The sequence below is a fragment of the Petaurus breviceps genome, unplaced genomic scaffold (assembly GCF_028583685.1).
Source record: "Petaurus breviceps papuanus isolate PSGF00001 unplaced genomic scaffold, PetGlider_PUasm1.0 90977, whole genome shotgun sequence".
Taxonomy (NCBI): domain Eukaryota; kingdom Metazoa; phylum Chordata; class Mammalia; order Diprotodontia; family Petauridae; genus Petaurus; species Petaurus breviceps.
Genome location: NW_027187391.1, coordinates 32286080 through 32306276, shown reverse-complemented (window position 1 = coordinate 32306276; position 20197 = coordinate 32286080). Strand labels below are relative to the sequence as shown.

The following is a 20197-nucleotide window of genomic DNA, read 5'->3' as shown; positions in this document are numbered from 1 at the left end:
GCTTAATAAATTCTTCTTGATTGATTCACTAACCCAATTCCAATGACTTCCTTACTTTGTGCTTCAAAGCCCTTCAGTATTCCATTTTACTCATATCCTTTCTCACAGTTGGAGTTTCACACTTAGCTGCCCTCTTTCATTTCAATATCCTGTTAAATATTTTCTAGAAGAATCAAAAAGATGGTTTTGAAGCTTGATAGCTAAGGGCTGGATCCAGCAGCATGGCATTTACAAATCCCTCTATTAGAGTTGGCAGGAATTAGCTTGTGAATATGGCATGTGATATCATACCCAGAGGAGTCAAATGTTTCATTACAATTAGATTTCCTTCCTCTGAAGCCCATGGTGTCACTGATTGGCCTTGCTACTAAAATTTCTTAGGCTACAACAAGTCAGTTTTTCTTTTTGAAATGATGGTTTCCCTCTCAACCTTGACAATTTTATGAGACATATAAAAATCATACAGAATTTTGTCAGCCATTCTTATGGTTGGCCTCTCCTGCTAATATCTAGCTATGAAGTTATTCTTTGTGACAGGAACAATTTTACTTAACTTATTTATCATTTTTGAAAGATGGGAAAATAGAGTTTGCCAATTTTGTAATCCTTAAACCTGAACTCTGATCCTTCTAGTTGGGAGGAACAAAGACTCCCAGTATAAAACAACCTAAAATGAGATAATTTGTTCAAGAATGTTGATCTAATTAAAGATAATTTAATTCATGTATGATGCATTATGCATTAATGGCTAGGGAATGTTTACCTAAGACAGGCAGGAGAAAGGGAGGGAGAGAAGGAGAGAGAGGAGGGTGGAGGGGGAGAAGGGGATAAGGAGAGAGAGAGATAGAAAGATAGAGACAAAGAGACAGAGAGAGAGAAGAATCTGCAGCCTTATTTCAGAAAGAGACAACAAATTAAATTTCAGAGGAGTGGCAACTGTCCTAATTCTTATACAGCAAACTTTATTTCCAATGACTTTATGCATTTTCAGTGGCATAGTGTGGGAGAGAATATAAATCCTACATCAGGGTTGGTAGTTCAGCTCTATTTTAAACAACTGAGACTTGAGTAGGTGAGCTTCTCTTGGACATAGTTAAATGCAAAAAATCCAGAAAGCCTTCTTGATGGTTGCCAAGGATTGGAACTGTGCTGCATTGGTCTGGCTCAAGATCTCAAGGAACAATGCTATGCCTGGTGGGTGAAAAAGGGAAAGCTGCCAGGCATAGCTGCCATTTTGCCAATTGCACTCCTCTTCACAATGTCTACCCTTCCCAGCTGAGCCCAAGAATCCTCCATTACATTATTCCTTGAGATCTTGAACCAGACCATTGTAGTGGGAAAGACACTATTTGGAATCAGAAGATTGCAGGTAGAATCAGAGATTTGGTTACTTATATATGTATGCCTTCAGAGAACTCACTTATTCTCTCTGGACCTCCATTTCCTCATCTTTAAAATCTTGGATTAGATTACCTCTAATCCCTTCTAGCTCTGTTCTGTGGACCAATACACTATGAGCCTTTCAGTCATCACTTGAACCTTTTTAATGTCCCTAAGTTCCCCACACAGAAAGAGTCTAATCTAACCAACTTGTATCAAGTGCCACCTCTTCATTTCTCATAGCATGAGTCAGTCTATCCTTTGCTCCAACAACATGCAAGGTATATAAGGTACATTACTAGGCTCCCAGAGATTGAGGAAATAGACATAAAACAAATGCTAAATGGTCTCAACCCTGGAAAAAAATGTATCATTCAATTCAATTCAGCAAGCATCAAGTGTTAAGTACATCTTGGTTCACTGGGAAGTATGCTGGTTTTCAAGGCAGAGATTCTGGGTTTGAATCACTTACTATAGTTCTGATCATCAAATGAGTATGTCACCTCCCCCAGCCTACATTTCCTCATGTTTAAAAAGAGGTTTCCTTCTTGTTTTACAAGTTCAACTTGAGCTATCAAATCATAAAAGGAATGATTATGATGATTCTCATTCACTTTTCCTTTTACCTGGTCACAATCATCATATACTCCATTCTTGTGCTTTTTTTTTCTCTTCCTATTATTTCACAAAGCTCTTTCCAAAAACTTTATACCCCTCATGTTTGTTGATCCTAATGATACCCTGACTGCTAGTATCCCCCTTCCCTAAACTCCTTTGTGTTTATTTTGTGTATATTCTATACCTATTTATAAATGTAGGCATTATCTTCCCTGTTAGAGTATCATCTCCTGGAGGTCTGAGATGGTTTAATTTTTGTCTTTTCATCCCCTATGGTTAGCACTGTACTTGCAGGCACTTAATGAATGTTTGTTGATTGACTAATTGATTCAAATGGAAAAAATGGAACTTTTTTTTTTTACTCAGCACATTTATCCTTTCCAACAGTGATAATTTATAAGATTCTTCTGTCCCCTCAAAGGCTTTGCAATGAGAATTAATCAGGATAGACAAAGTGCTTAAATTCTCATTATGAAAGAGAACTTATGTTCTTTCTCAGATAAATCCAGTTATTAATTTCATAGTCATTTTTTAAACTTTATTAAACAGTTCATCAGGTATTGTGGTCACATCTGCGGGTTTCTCCCCCAAGAGCTCTTCATAACTACAACACCAAACTGCATTAGAAAGACTAATGAAAATATTAAAGTGACAGAATAGTATAATTAGATGTGCAAATAACAGCGAGACCCTAACTAATAGAACTTTTACAATAGTGTTTGTCTCTTTATTTGTATATTTGTCTTTGAACTGCACAAAGCCCTCATTATAGAAATGCAATCTCTTTGATATACAGTTGTGGTATTCCCAAACTTCCTGATTGCCATTTGGAGCCACTAGTTCTAAGGACATTTCTCCAAGTGAAGTTATCACCAAGGAGTCTTGGCTTATTCATTGTACCAGACAGTTGAACATTACAGAGATCTGGGGTTAACTTGAAATTGTATTGTATTTCTTTCTCAATGTATTTTAAAGTTTCATTCAAGAAATGAATGGGAAATGCAGCATAAAATTGGCAGCATTACCTCTTTGTTGAGCTTACATACACAGTTAACCTATTAGTGACCCAACGAAATGGGAAATGCTGATTAGTAAAATAGTTTTTCCCCCCTCTATTCCTTGAATTTACCTTGTGATATTTAACTTGTGGTTTAAAAAACAATCAAATAAGAGTAAGAATAAGTCCTCTCCAGAACTGAATTTAAAATAAATTTGAACCACACATTTAGTGTCTCATTTCCTCAAGTCTAGCCTCAACCTTCTCCATCAGTATTTTCCACTTTTGAGTTTCTGTTGCCACTCTCCCCACAGCTCTTTCATCCATGAATTCATAGGAATCAAATTATGATTATAAGATCATAGATCCAGAGTTAGGAGGGACCTCAGAAGCTATCCAATCCAATCTCTTTATTTTTTTGCTGTTCTTTTTTTTTATTTTTAATTTATGCAATAATACAAGCATTTTCATAACAGTAGAATTTTTTTTTAAAAAGATGATTGCATATGAAACTGCAAATCTATTATGTACAACTTGCTATTCCTTTTAAATATATTAAAACTTATGTAGCTTTCTTTTTTTTTTCCTCCCCCTATGGACCACTACCATTAGACAAAAATATATGGATACATATACATTTACATATATTCATCTATGTAAAAATATTCTATACATACTTCTACTTATCAATTCTTTCTCTGAATGAAGATAGTATTTTCCTTTATAGGTCCTTTGTAATTAATTTGACTTAGTTACTCAGGATTATATTTAAAACATTATTGTTGATACTGTATACAATGTTTTCTTGGTTTTGCTCATTTCACTCTTCATTATTTCATGAAAGTCTCTCTATGTTTCAGCCTCTTCATTTTTGATATGAGGCCCATTGAGACCCTTCAAAGTTGCAACCTGACCAGAATCACACAAGTAGTTGGTGACAAGGGCAGAATTTGAAGTAATTTCCTTTGATGCCAGAGCCAATTCTTTTTTTCCAGTTTGATGCCGGCCAATTACATTGGCAAGCATGAATCAAATATATTACCTGGAGAATATGTAATGAAAAAAACTTAAAATAAACTGAGGAAGTCATATCAGATGAACCTAGAATCTTATTGGTAGGTAGCAATAGTTTGGCTTTTCCCCCCAACCACTATGCAAAATGCAGCAGAGGCTGGAACTTCCAAGACCATTACGTCATCAAAGGAAGTAACTTCAGATTCTCCCTTGTCACCTACTACTTGTGTGATTCCGGACAGGTCACAGCTTGGAAGGGCCTCAATGGGCCTCATTTCAAAAATGAAGAGGTTGACACAGGATAGACTTTTATGAGATAATGAAGAGTGAAATGAGCAGAACCAAAAGAATGTTTTATACAGTAACAGCTATATTGTTTTAAAAACAATTCTGAGCAACTAAGTCTTTATGACTATTATAAATACCCAAATTAATTACAAAAAACCTATAAAGGAAAATACTATCAGCATCCAGAGAAAAAATGTATAAATAGATGTATACAATGTTTTTATATATATGCATATAGTTAAATGTAAATATGTACTTATATGTATATGCATATTGGTGTCTAATGGTAGTGATCCATGGGGGGGGGGGGTGGAAAAAAAGAAAGCTACATGAGGCATTACCACTGATTTATCACCTAAAAGGTGGAAGATGACTATTTACTTGTTGCTTCATAATATACTACGGGAAAGGTATCCATGCTACAATGCAATAGAATAAAATTCAGGAAGCATTTATTAAGCACCTACCACATACCAGGCTGTGGTGATACAAATGTGTAAATACAGATTGCAAGACTCTGGAGATACAAAGAAATGAAAACAATCTTCTTGAATCCAAATACTGTTCCTATCAAGTTCTTTGAATCCATTAAGATGGGGGTTAGAAACAAGATGTACACAGACAAATACAAAATATATAGAAAGAAATTCTGATGGTAGTGTTGATATTTGGGGTCTAAGGAGGTGAGAATTAGGAGAGTCCTCGTGTAGAAGGTGACATGAGCTGAGGCTGTAAAGGAACTCAGGGTTTTGAGAGTTAATGAGGGATGAGAGCAGTTTAGGCATAGGGAACACTGAGCAAAGACATGGTGATAAGAGGTAGAATGTTGCATATAAGGGAATATCAAGGAGGTTGGTTTGGCTAGAAGAGCAGGGGTAATATGGAATCATCCTGGAAGGATAGGTTGCAACCTAACCATGAAGGTCTTTAACTGCCAAATAGAGGGGTATATATTTTATGCTAGAGGCATTTGGAATCTAGTAAAGGGAGAGGTGTGGTCATATTTGTAGAAAGGTTGAATTAGAGGGGTAGAAGCAGTAGGTAGGGGAACCATTTAGAAATCCATTGCAATAGTCTAGGCAAGAAGTGATGAGGCAGGGGTGGCTAGGTGGTGCCGTGAATAGAGCACCGGCCCTGGAGTTAGGAGGACCTGAGTTCAAATGTGGCCTCAGACAATTAACACAAAAACTAACTGTGTGACCTTGGGCAAGTCACTTAACCCCAATTGCCCTCAAAAAAGCAAAAAAAAAAAGTGATGAGGCACCAAACTATACTAGTGGTCCTGTGAGTGGAGAGAAGGGAAAGGAGGCAAGAAGTGTTATGCAGATAGAATTGAGAAGACTTGGCAACTGATTGGATGTGGAGAGTGAGGAAGAGGGAGGAGTGGAAGATGACTCTGAAGATGGGCAAAGCAGGAGCCAGAGTAGTAAATTAGCATTTGTTATCCTATATTTCTTTGTTTCTTGTGTGAGACCTACCTCAATGGTGAATGCAATGTGGAATTTTCCAAAACTGAACCTAAGCCAAATAGGACAGGCACAGAGGCAGTATTGAGTTTGGCAAAGAGATGTCAGTCAAGTATTCTGAATTCACTCAATCATTCAGCAACCATTTATTACTAAAAATAATTACAATGCTTCCTAGTCAGCACTTGAAATGGTGAGGATGTTTCAACAAGAGCTCCTTAACTGACACAAACAATGATTGAGTTACTTGGTTTTCCTTAATAATTTTATGCTTTTATTTCCCCTTCTTCTTAGAAAGAGAATACATTGGAAGGAGTATCACTTTATGAAAGACCCAACTCAATAACAGTATAATATTATGGCCTGATGGAGTTTGGGATTAGAATTTTAATACTTGAGTTTGGAATACAATCTGCTATGGCTGTAAGTAAATCATTTAGCTTCTCTGGGTCTCAGTTTGCTGATCTGTAAAAGGAAGGTATTGAAATAAATAATACTCGTAGTACTTAATTGCTTCTCATATTCCATAATTATTTCCAAAAATTAATTCATATAGTTTTTCTTTTTAATGAAAATGTTAACTAAAAATTGTGAATTATGGAAGGCAGTCCCACCTTATGATTATTTCCATGGGGTTATAGGATTTAGGTTTACTAGAAAGTGATTTGCAAATAGTATAGACCCATGGTTCTCAAATTTTTTGGTCTCAGGACACTCTTACAATTTATTGAGGACCCAAAAGAGCTTATGTTTATGTGGTTTATAATGCTTACCAAATGAGAAATTAATGTCTTAGTATTATTATGAAAATAGCTTTAACCTTGTGTATCCCCTGAGTGGGTCTCAGGGATTGCACATGGAGAAATGTTAGCATAAACAAAGTATACAGTTTATAAGCTGTAATATGATGTAATTTGGAAACCCCAAACTAGAATTTTTGAGCATCTGCTCTATTTCTTGAACTGCAGTAGGCATTGTGGGCAGGGAGCCTTGGGGAGAAGGAGGCACAGAAGTATAATATTTTGAGAGGCACAATCTAAATGGGGGAAATAATCCACAGAACTAGTGGAGAGCAATACCACATAATATATAAAGTAGTGGTAAAATTGTCAGTGGTACAGTCAATTACTGTGGACTAAAGAGCTCCTAAAAGGGAAGAAATTTTGAATCAACTAGCTCCATGAGAGAATCACAGAACTTGAGAGTTTGAATGGACCCCATAGACCAATGGAATCAAACTCAATAGACAAAGGCCACTAAACCTTAAAGAAGGATCACTGAGGGCAGTTTATTGCCCTAAAAAAACCTCACATATTAACATTATATATCTTTCACTGCAATTTTATTTATTTTATGAATTTGCCAATTGCATTTTAATCTGGTTCAGGCAGCACTTGCCCAGCTCCATTGGCCCAACCTGTGCTTTACACCTTTGCCATAGATAACTTAGTACAGTGCCTTCATATTTGTAGGAAATAAAGTGCAAGCCCAGAAAGGACTTCCCTTGGGTGACATAACAAAGTGGTGACGCAGTGAGAACTAGTCCCTAGGCCCCCCAGATCCCAGGGCTAGACTTTTTTCAACAGATTGTTAACTTACTTTCAGCAAGTTTGGCACTTAGTAAATTTTAAGAGTATAAAGAGTCCTAAGACCAAAATGTTTGAGAACCACTGGACTATGCTATTTGTAAGTAATTTTCTATTAACTCTACATCCTATAATTCCATGGAAGTATTCATAAAGTTAGAGTGCCTTTCATAACTTAGAGGCAACTGGTAGTGTAGTGGAGATAACACTTTGGGCCTGGAGTCAGGAAGACCTGAGTTAAAATCCAGCATCAGACACTTACTAGCTGTGGGATCCTGGGCAAATTATTCAATCTCTGTCTCATTTTCTTCAGTTATAAAATGGGGATAGTAATATTGCTGATCTCCCAGGGTTGTTGTGAGGAATCAAATCAGAAAACATTTGTAAAATGCTTAACACAGTGCATGATACATAGCAGGTGTTTACTTCTAGCATAGTGGCTAGCCAGGCACAGTTGGGCTGAAAAGAGGGGCTGGCAATCTCTGTCGTTCACTTCTCTTCATCTGTCTCTTTGCCCTGCCCTCTTCTGGGTTCATTACTCTGGGGTCACCTATCTCCCCAAGAGGAGCTAGATTCTCAGGGTTCTAATTCTAACCGTACCCCAGATAGCTGAGGAACAATTCTGTTCTTGACTCTATTCTAATTTACTGACAGAGATGGGGAGAGGGTAAGGAGGGAAAAGGAAAGATTTTTTAAAAATACCTGGAGTGCAAAAATGAATTGGGTATGGAATAATTATTCTTACTATTATTCCCTCACAGGAAGGGGAATGCCAGGCAGTAAAGAATTGTAGAATAATCAGAATCAATTTAGAGACTAAAAGTATTCAAACTTCATTGGGATATTTGCAACAGAGCTGCTTGTTAGCTCCTTTACTTTTAACATCTCCTGAGAAGCCTGATAAAGGTGAAGGCGGCTCTTTCTTTCTGTGTTTTCTCTCTGGTAGAGGGAATTCTTCCTTCTTGACTGGTCTGCCACTGCTTCTGTGACTGATCAGGGGTGGGGAACCTGTGACCTCGAGGACACATGTGGCCCTCTAGGTTCTCAAGCTCAGACCTTTGACTGAATCCAAACTTCACAGAACAAATGTGCTTAATAGAAGTTTGAATTCAGTCAAAGGGCCACACTTGAGGACCTAGAAAGTCACAGGTGGCCTCAAGGATACAGGTTCCCTACCCCTCATCTAGTGGCCAATACTTGGAAGAGAGAAGGCACCAACTGCCTAATGAGATCTCATAAGGCTGTTTACTGAAGGAAAGAATACACAAAAATGGAGGTGACCTCATCCCATGAACAGGCTGGCCTAGGAGCTTACAACTTGCAGACTGGTAGAGAAAAGGCCATTCCCCACCCTCTACGGAGCTTAGAGAGTCAGTCATCTCTGCACCCACCAGGTGAAAAGGAAGAAGGGATGTGGTTGCTTCAAATTGCTCCTTTAGTAGAAGCATAGAGTTCTACCTCAGCAGTTGGTTAAAAGAATCTCCATAGCTGACAAGAAGCATTCAGAGGCTAGCCAACAAGCTCTAAAGTGGGAGGAGGAAAGGGCCCTTCATCATGTATTCCTGGTAGGAACACTGCTACTCAGAAGTGTAACCTCCCCCATGCTCCCCAAGACCAACTAGGAACATGGAGAGTGACTGGTTTCTATCATTTTAAGTAATTTAAGTAATAATGGGGAAATGCCTTGGAACCCTATTGTGTATAGAGGGCAGCTGTTTCAAAATTCTGACAGGTTGGATGAAATGAAACTGGACTTGTGATTTAATTCCTTCTAGGTACAGATCGGCCCTTTCTTTTTGACTTATAGGAGAGTTGTCTGGGGCATTGAGAGATTGAATGACTTGCCCAATATCTAACAGAGGTGATACTTGAATCTAGTCAGTCAATAAACTAGTGTTAAATGCCTACTATGTGCCAGGCACTGTGCTAACTGCTGGGACACGAAGAAAGACAGTCCCTGCTCCCAAGGTGCTCACACTCTAATGGGGGAGGCAAACAACTATGTCAAAATAAGATATTTGCAACATAATTTTGGGCTAGTCTTGGAGGGAATGTACTAAAGTGGAGTACTAGAGAAGTCTTCTTGCAGAAGATGAGACTTTATATGAGACTTGAAGAAAACTAGAGAAGCTAGGAGGTAGAGATGAGGCAAGAGAACATTCCAGGTATGGGGGACAGCCCATGAAAATGCTTGGAGTCAAGAGATGGAGTGGCATGTACAAGGAATGCCAAGAAACTACTGGATCGAATAGGAAATAGAGGGGAATAAGGTGTAAGAAGACTGGAAAAACCCAGGTCTTTCCTAATTCAAGAAAGATTTTCTTTCTTGGTTATACCATATTACCACTCAATCTATAAATTTCTGAAAAATAGCCTAATGGTATGAAGAACCATAATGAAACATGCCCTAAGTTAAATTTTCATTTGGCCTGAGGAAAATGAATACATCTTTATTTTTAATATTTATTTTATTTTTAATTTATGGAATAACATTTCCTTAACATAGTGTAATAAAAAAAAATTATTGCACATGAAACTGCAAATCTATTGTGTACAACTTGCTATGAGAGCTTGAAACCTTTTGAAGGGTTTTTTTTATTATGAACATCAAGCATTATAATTGTGCCCAGGGTAACAGAGGCCAACCTTGGAAATCAGATCTGGCTTTTTAGCCCTCCCTTGGCTAATTCACTGTGCCTCAGTGGAGAAGTCATTTGGTCTTTCTGGGCTTCTTCGATTCTATCACCTGTGAAATGAGGACATTGGACTAGATAACTTCCCAGGTCAGTTTCAATTCTAAAATATTGTGATTCTGATGGAACTGATTTGTGGAGTACTTCAATTTAAAGAAACGTTGATCTCTTACCTTTGGGAAATTCTGGAGCCAGCAGTAATCATCTGATTTGAACACTCTGCTACATAATGCTTGGTGCTATTCTCTGGTGTTTCCTGCATTACTTGTGTTTCTCCAAGTAGATGACAAGCTTACATGCTTTATACTTCTGTACATCTTCCCTTCCATGATTCTCCTTGTTGCCTACTACTGTCTCTTAGTGCCCAGTAAAATGCAGAAAATAGACTAGATGTATTCCAAATGCTAGTTGTTTGATTCCCAAATCACTCCTAACATTGCAGCTTATTTCTGCCTCTTGGTCCCAGTGAAGGTTTTTGTCACTGCTAAAACAACCTTACCTACACTTATGTCAGGTGACTAGACCTGCTTTTTTTAGAGGCTTTGGGTTTAAAAAACACTATCAATACCCTTTGTCAAGTAATTTTCATTCATTTTTATATTATTAAAAGATAAACAAATCCATACACCTGTGATTTAGTTTGGCGGTTCTCTTATTTCATAACAAAATAATATAATGTAGGAGCTCTTAATAGTTTGTGTCATGGACCTGATTGGCAGTATAGGAAGCCCATGGATCTCTTTTCAGAATAATGTGTTTAAATGTATAAACTTAAATTTATAAGATTACAAAGGCAAACAATTATATTTAAATACAGTAATCAGCATATTAAAAAAAAGTTCCTAGATCCCAGTTCAAGAACTTCTGCTCTAATGGAACATTTAAAAACACTGGGATTTTCAGAAGAAGGAAGTTTGAGATTAACTCAGAAGATTTACTCTTTAAATGATTTCTATAGATCATTAAAAATAAAAGAACTAGTTAGGGTCATGACTACAAGTCATTCATTCAAAAGTAATGATCTCTTATCATGTTCACTAAAGGAAAGGCAAAGAGGATAGGATTTACCCTAGATTTTCCTAGAAAAATTTCATTCATTCAACCACCATTTCCTAAATGCCTATAACATGCAGAGCACTTTTCTGGGTACTTGGGGTGTTATAACATTGTGTCTCCTACCTTCCTACAGTTTCTAATCTAGAAAGAGGAAAATGATATACATACACATATAATGCAAATTGGGGACCAACCCAAGGGCAATATAGCATGGTACTATTGTTACAGAATAATGATTCTGGCATCAGTGAACCTGGGTTCAAATCCCACTTGTGTGAGATGGGTAAGTAACTTCCCTTTTCTGGTTCTCAGTTTCCTAATCTGTAAAATGAGGTATTGGATTAGTTGTCCACTAAGATCACTTCCAAATCTAGTTCTGTGACTCTCTGTAAATAATAACTATAATAAAAATAGAGCACTTATGGTTTAGATCTTTGATATCATCCATGTAAGGAATTCCTTGTGTAAAACCTCCCACCACCAATGCAGATTGGCAACCTATCTATAATTTATAATTTCAAACAAGTCAACATGAGATTAAGAGACTTGTCCATGGTAATATAACCAGTACATGTCAGAGTCAGAATTTGAATTCAAGTCTTCACTCCCCCATCCACCACATGCCAAATAGAATATAAGAATATAAAAGAATTACAAAATGCTACTTAAGTTCCAAGGAAGCAAAGGTCATTTTCCGCTATTAGGGGGTGATGGAAAGTTCTATTGGGTAGGTGGTATTTGAGCTGAAGGAAGAATCACAAGTTCTAGTCAGTATATGGTAAATGCAATAAAATACTAAAGATGGTATGATGATGGGAAAATAGAGATAGAGCTGGAGAACAGCAACAGTGCAGTTTGGTTAGGAGTATAGGGACCATGTAGAGAAATGTTAGGAGGTAAGGCTGGTAAGGTATTTTGGGGCATGGAGGGATGTTAGTATTAGAACATGATGGGAAATGTGATAATAAAAAGGTATCAATAAAATTTATTATAAAAATAAAAAGACTTTAGTATTTAAATATCCTTTTCATCATTTTTCACCATCTCTCCCTACTCTCTTCCTACTAAATCAAAAGGAAAAAATATATTCAGGATTCAGTAAAGAATAAACATCAATCAATGCATCATATAATCTAAGCCCCAATCTCTGTGGAGATTCCAGATGGATTTCCATTGAGTGCAACCCAGACAGGCAGAGCTTCCAAGGATAAGACTCTCACAGGAACTAGAAGAGCCTCTGAAGTTCCCATCTAGTTAGTGTGAAGCCTTGATGTATTGATCTAAGGCAATAATTCCCTACCCAGAGATTGCTGATGGACAGTTTCAATAGATTTTTCTTTTCATTCTCTAATTTCCCCATCATTATTACAGAGATAATAAAACTTTATGGATGATATTGCCATTCTCAAGCTGGAGAAATTGTCCTTATGTATGTTCTTTTGGGGGGGGAGGTATTGGGGGCCCTCCTAATTTCCCTGACTTCCTTCAAGACTCAGTTCAAATCTTATACTCTGTAGGAGGCTTTTCTCTTCAATTCCCCCTCTCACCCCTCCACTCTCTGACCCCTCGCATAGCTGGTACATTTGCTTTGAGATTACTTTCCATTCACACTCTATGTATCTTGTAGTATATATATTTTTGTTGTCTAGATGATTATAATTTTCATATGGCTTCCTTGAGATCTGGGACCATGATTTTGCTTTTCTTCGTATATTTTTTGATTGACAAATTTCATTGGTGCAGGGACATCTGGATAAGGAAACTCCTTTACTATTGCAAATTAGCATTTGCTGGGTCTGGAGTCAGGAAGACTCATCTTCCTGAATTTAAATCTGGCCTTGGACACTTACTAGTTGTGTGACCCTGGGCAAGTCACTTAACCTTGTTTGTCCCAGTTTCCTTATCTGCAAAAGTGAGCTGAAGAAAAAATGACAAACTACTCCATTATCTCTGCCAAGAAAGCCCCAAATGCGGTCACAAAGATTCAGGCATGACTGAAAAATAACTACCCACTTCATGTAACAGATAAGATCATTTGCCCAGGGTTCCATAACCTGCTTGTGTTATAACTGGGCTTTGAACCCAGATCTTTCTGACTCCACATCTAACTCTTCATCCATGGTGACAAGCTGCTTCTCTCCTTTTCTTTATTCCCTTAAAATCATTGATCTATGCATCTAGTACAGATCCTTTTACTTAATAAGCACTTGATAAATGTTTGTTAATTTCATAGCATTTGATTTTCAGTCATTGAGCAAATGAAGGGAATGAGACTAAATGAATGTTATTCCTACTTATCTTAAAGTGATCTGTTTCTTTCCTACTATACAGCCAGTGGAGACTATACTCTGACCTTAAACTTGAGAAGTAGAATTCTTTAATAGAGTGTCTATAGTCTGCAAATTTCCCTAGTAATTATTAATGTTTTGATTGACCTTCAGGACAACTTGTGGCATACTCATTCATCTTTCAGTCTAAATCTGAATATGCAGCAGAAGAGATCATAGAATGCAGTGTGTTCTACTAACTGCAGGGTCGGGAATTGATTTGAATTTTGTTTGGAGACTATCAGCATATAAAAGCTGATACAGAGTGTTGCAAATACAGAGGTAGAAAGGATAGGCAGAAGTTATAGATTGAGAAGGAAATTAAGCAGGCTTAGAAATAAAACATATCGGGGCGGCCAGGTGGCTCAGCGAGTAAGAGTACCGGCTCCAGTGTTGGGACGACCTGGAGATCGAATCCCGGGCTCAGACACTCAGCACCACACCCAGAAATAACTGGCCGTGTAACCTTGAGCAAGTTACTTAACCCTGATTGCTTAAAAGAAATAAAAAAAAAATTTAAAAAAAAGAAATAAAACATATCTATTCCCAGTAAGTAACAAGAAATTATAGTCTAATGATTTCTACACCCAACCTTAAACCATTTATCATGATTTCTGTGTTTTAATTTTCTGACTCACTAAGTTCCTTTTACTGGGGTATTTAGAATTAGCATTGGTAGTCTATTTCTCCTCTGTCTCCATAGGGGGAAAATAAAGATGGTGGAAATCCAATATTCTTCTTAATTGATGTCCTATGATGGCACCAGTTTGGCAATGATGCCTGCTTGTTTCACTGACATTATCTTAACAGTGCAGCAGAGTCAGAGATGTATTTTTATTAAAAAACAAAAATAAAAGTCTTGAGTAAGTAAACTCAGAGGAGTTCATTCTTTAAGTGCTTTCACCAAGTTATGAAAAATGAAATACAAGAGTAAAAGTAGTGTCTATGAGAGTGCCTGGCAGAAAGCTTTGCCCATAGACAGAAACCACGGGATATTAGACTTGAAAGTGACTGAAAAGGCCATTAAATCCAAACGGTACATATGTTGCAGCCTACTTTACAACATCCCTGGAAGATGGTTTTGAGTGTCTTGCATCTATATGAAGACATCCAGTGTCTGGGAACTTGTCATTTCCTGACGTCATTCTACTTTTGAACAGTAATTTGGAACATTTGGACAATTGCTAAGAAATTTTTCCTTATGTTGAGGTAAAAGCTGCTCTCTGAAATCTTCACTCATTGCTCTTAGTCCTTCCCTCCTGAGATACACCCAAACAAGACAAATACATCTTCTACATGACTGCCATCCAAATATCAAATAGTTGAAAGCAGCAACACATTTCCACTGGAAGTCTTTTCTTCTCTAGGATAAATAAACTTAATTTCAAATAACATTGTCTCTCACCATTCTCAACTCTTTTTTCTGGATGCTCCTCAGCTTTGCAGTGTACTTCCTAAAATGTGGTACAGAGAACTGAGTAAGGTACTCCAGATGTGATCTGACTAGGACATCCAAAGTATAGCGAGAATAATTACCTCCCAAATTCTAAACGCTATCCTTCTAGTTGTGAGAAGATTTTATTAGCTTCCTTAGTTATTACATTATGCTGATGACTCATTGAATATTCAGTGCATTAAAACCCCTAGGAAATTTTCATATGAATTGTTAGGCTTTCCTCTTCCTGTTCTTCTGCAGTTGACCCTTTGAATCCAAATATAGATATTTACATTTATTATTATTAAATTTCACTTTATTAAACCCAGAACATCTTTCTAGATTGTTAAGATCTTCGTGGTTGATGATTTTTTCTTCCAACCTGGAGCTTTTTCTGTTAACTTTTCATCATCTACAAATTTAATGACCATGTGCCTTCATCCAAGTTGCTAATAAAAATTATCTGCAGTTCAGTACATAGTAGGCACTCTAATATACAATGAGTAAACAAATGAATGAATGGTAAATAATATGCCCAATTATCTATATACAAAGAAAACCAGGAGCAGCTAGGTGGTGTAGTGAACAGAGTACTGGTTCTTTCATCAGGAAAACCTGAGTTCAGAACTGGATTCATGTACTTAGTAGGTATATGATCCTAGGCAAGTCACTTAACCTTTGTTTGCCTCAATTTTCTCATCTGTACAGTGGGGATAATAATGGGACCTACCTCCTAGGAATGTTTTGAGGGTCAAATGAGATAGTATTTGTTAAGGGCTTAGTTAGTACTATATAAATGTTAGCTCTAAGATATTATTATTATTATAAAAATCAAAGGCAGATGGATGGAAAATCATTTGGGTTATAAACAAAATGAAGGCCATATAAATATTTTTTAAATTAGAAAATAGTAGTAGTCATCTATATTGGGGAATGATGTCATTGCAGCTTTTCTCTTCCACATTGCCATAAGTCTTAAAATTAATGGATTTTAAAAGTCACTTTAGGGGTGGCTAGGTGGTGAGTAAAGCGCCGGCCCCGGAGTCGGGAGTACCTGAGTTTGGTTCCGGACTCAGACACTTAACACCCACACAAAAAGACCAGCCATGTAACCTTGGGCAAGTTACTTAACCCCAATTGCCCTCCAAAAAAGCAAAAACAAAAAAAAATCACTTTAACTTAGAAGCCACAAGCATACCCAATATGCTAAAAGATGGTTGCTTTGTAAGAGCAAAGGTGACATATGTTATCCCCTTACTTGATGTTAATCTGTATAACCAGAGAGGTCATCTTTAGTTCTCCCCAGTGCCTCACGCTAGCTTCTGCCCGTAAAAGATACATAAAGAATTTTTTTTTTTAAAGCAATCGGGGTTAAGTAACTTGCTCAAGGTTACACGGCCAATTATTTCTGGGTGTGGTGCTAAGTATCTGAGCTTGGATTTGAACGCCAGGTCATCCTGACACTGGAGCCGGTGCTCTTACTTGCTGAGCCACCTGGCCGCCCCTTGCATAAAGAATTTTTAAAAAACTAAATTGAGTTTAGTGACTACTCTAGCTAACTCAGTTTCCTCATCTGTAAAGTGACCTGGAGAAGAAAATGGCAAACCACTACAGTATCTTGGCCAAGAAAACCCCAAATGGAATAGAGTCGAATGCAGCTAAACTGAACAATAACCACAACTAGGTGTCTTGTCTCTCACATTGTGGTGAAAAGCTGTCTTCTCATAGAAGCCCAAGATCATAGATTTAACACAAAGGGACACTAAAGGTCATTTAATCCACGATGAAGAAACCAAGGCCCAGAAAGATAAAATGGTTTGCCAAAGGTTGCTTCTGATATTAAGTTACAGATACAGTATTAACTCCAAGGTTCTCTGACTTCACATTCCCTGCACTTGTTCCTAGACCACACTGGGATTGGAAGGTTGCTTTAGCATTTCTGTTAGCAGATGAGCATGGAGAATTAGGTTTTCCATTCAACATTAGGTGTTGTTGTGCAAATCAGAATACTCCTTGGTCTTTGGTGTCCATCTTGATAATATAATGCAAGAGATATGAAGAATGATAAATTGGTTGCATGATTTTTAAAAAGAGCTATATATGTTTCCATTACTGTTTTGTGTGATTATTCATTTCTAATGGTTTTTCTGGGCCCTAATTGAGCTATTAGAAGCTGAGCCAGGTTTGAAATGGAGTGAAAGTGCTTGTAGCATATGCCAGAAACTCTTCAGAGTTGATTGAAATGGTGGTTGGGGAGACAGTGGAAAGCTTTTCAGATTTTCATGGACTCCTGGTGGTTTCATAACTACAAAATGCATCAGCTTTTTCATAGGAAAAAGAGTTTATTAAATACTGGTATTTAACCACAGTGTAGCAAATTTGGCAACAAAATCTATTTTCTGTAGAAGGTCATTTTTAAAAATTTGCTTTGTTCAAATCTCTTACTGCATCAGTATAAGGAACTCATCATGAGTGTCTGAAGTGGTACTGAAATTTATAGTTTTGGAAAGTTATCTGGTCACTGAAAAGTTAAGTGTTTTGTCCTCGGTTATACAACTAGTATGTGCCAGGTACAGAACTTGAACTCAGGTTTTTATGACTTCAAGTATTGCTCTTTATCTACTAGGTGACCTTGCCTATCTCAGAAAGCAAACAAGGAACAAAACAAATGAAAACAAAAGCAAATGGACAATCACTTTACTTTTCCCCCACTGCAATTTTCCTCCCCTCAGTGCCAATGGATAAAATAAAGTGAATTTTAAAAAATCTTATTATCCCCTATGTTCTACTGGGAATGATAATAATGCAACAAAAAATCATAGAATGTTAGAATTAGAAGGTGGGAGAGAAAATAATGGATAGAGCATTAACTTGGATATAGTTAAGAACTGAGTCAAATCCTATCTCAGACACTTAAAAGCTGTGTGATACTGGGCAACTCTCTTGATCTTTGTCAGCCTCAATTTCCTTAAGTACAAAATGAAGTAGTTAGATTCAATATTCCCTAAGGTTCCTCTAGCGTAAAACCTATCCTCCTATGAGTATGCTCTTTTATGTCAACCTCCTGAAACACTTGGTGTTCAAGTGAGCTGTCCAACGTCCTAGTCCCTCCTATTTCACTGTGCTGTGTGTTCTGATTGCGAGAATCTTAAGTGAAAAACCATGACACATTTATCCTTCTTTGATTTTTTTTCTACAATAAGCTTTAATATTTGGATACCACTTTTCCTTTTCCCTATATGCCTTGATTTATTCCAAGGAGATGTTCAGTGAGTGTTCATTGTTAGAACAAAACTTTGCAATTAAATTAACATGTTCCTTTGAAGCCATCTCCTTGGAAAACTGATCCTTCTCCCTATCCACTGGCATCATTGGGCTGGGAAATAAAAGAAAATTCCTTGCTCTTCCACTTATATTTCTAGTTCACTCCTCTTCCACTAATGCTTAGCAAATACCCCTTCTTTTCCCTTCTTTCCCCCATTGACATCATTCTTGATTGTTACAACATTAATGTTAATGACTCATCTAACCATGATCTCTGAGCTCCATAACTTTCTTGGCTCTTAAACTCTCTTTTTATACTCTATTTCATAATGCCACCAGGATTGACTATTCTTTAAGTTGTTCAATGCTCCAGGACCTTGAAACCTCATGCTCCCTCTCTGGTCATATAACAGAGAGCCTGTTTGCTCAGTTGGCATCCATAGTTATGAGATATCTAGAGGAAGACCATCAGCATGTTGGATTGACTTCTTATAGAGAATGTATGGGAGGAGTTGGATAAGAGTCATGTAGGATGAAAAGGGCTGAATAGGTTGTAAGCCAAACCATTAAGGAAGTAATTCCATCCATGAGATGCCATATCCATAGAGGTATCAAAATCATGTATATGTATTATCTTTCCTAATAGACTGTTTACTTCTCAAGAGTAGGTGCTGTCCATATATCTTTAGATCCCCATAATCCACTACATATAATAGGCATACAATAAAGGGGTGTTAAATTTATTGAAGTCCAAGCCTTTATTAAAATGTTAGAGAAGCTTGTGTGCACACATGTTTGTATATGCACATATACATACAGGCATGCCCACAGAGAAAATCCCTTGATCAAAGAACTGATCAGCTGCGGGAAAACTGGAGCTATGCATTTTGTAGGGAGCTTTTGAGGCCTGCATTCACTTTATTCCATTGCAAAAAAATGCATCTACTTGACAGAATAGCAGACATGTGTTTATGTATCGTGTATATGACTGTTTACTGTAAGTAAATTCCATTCAGTCCTTAAACCTGTTTAGATAGGTGATCCTTTAGGTCAGTATTTGTTTTTCCAGGCATGGTTCTCTGCAATGGCAAAAGGGAACTTAAAAGAGCATCTACTCTAGCCCTTTACCAGCTAGCAGTTAGATAGCTAAAGCAAATCATGCAGACAAGAAACTAGCTTTAAAAAATCCCAGAAAAGAGGTCACCATTGATTCTATTTTCAACTGAAGTGAAAAAAAGCTGGCTACCATCCTGTGTGTAAGATAGTTAAAGGTGATCATTATCACCCTTCAGTTTTCTCTTTTCCCATGAACAAACTCATTTTGGGTAACCTCATTTCATTGACTTCTTTCTGTTTCATTTTCTGACCATTTATGTTTGTGGTGTTATTCTGTGTCCTCTGCAAAGTCATCACACTCCACTATGGATATAAACCGGACAAAGCACTCCAGTAAGGGTCTGAAGGTTTAGAAGTATTATGGGGAAATTACTTGACTTGTTCTCATAGATATCTTCCTTGGGCCATGATATGTTGATTGATGAAGCAAGGTGAAGTAAAAGACTGAAATAAGAGGTGATTGGGAAGGACATTTAGAAGTGAAAAGAAATAGTGACAGAAAGTTACCTGAGAAACCAGTGGGGACAGAGGACATCAGTGACAAAGGATAGAGTGGCCTAATATAGTCTTTCATGCCACACATGGCAACAAATAACATGGGTAGAAACTTAACTGTAATTAACTGGGAAAAATTATCCTCATCAGGGCAGTAAATGGGAATTTTTGCACCATTGGCAAGTAACACAGAGCTTGCTCTCTGTTAAGGGAATGTAATCCCTTAACAGAGACAGAAAGAGACTGAGATAGAGAGACCAAGTTAGAGACAGACAGGGACAGACAGACTCTGGGACACTAGCACATGGATACATGGGGAGTACCTTCCTATTTGAACCATCTTCCCCTATATTTTAATTTTTTTGCAAGCTAGGAGGAAAGCTTAGTTTTCTCTTTCCTGCTGAGGAATTTTGAGTGCTATCAGTGGCCTCTAACTTCAGTAACCTCTTTCAAGACTGAAGG

General features: G+C 37.3%; 1 protein-coding gene across 2 annotated transcripts in view; it reads left to right on the top strand.

The window, feature by feature from the left end:
- SLC35F1 (solute carrier family 35 member F1) overlaps positions 1-20197 on the top strand; it is a 567357-nt gene that overhangs the window by 232640 nt on the left and 314520 nt on the right. Inside the window, exon 1 of one of the 2 annotated variants that reach the window (XM_069076975.1) lies at positions 6134-6186. The exons of the other annotated variant lie outside the window; for it this stretch is intronic. The gene's annotated coding sequence lies outside the window, so the exon portion shown is untranslated. Of the gene's footprint in view, positions 1-6133; positions 6187-20197 lie in introns of those variants that run through there. 2 annotated transcript variants of the gene reach the window in all.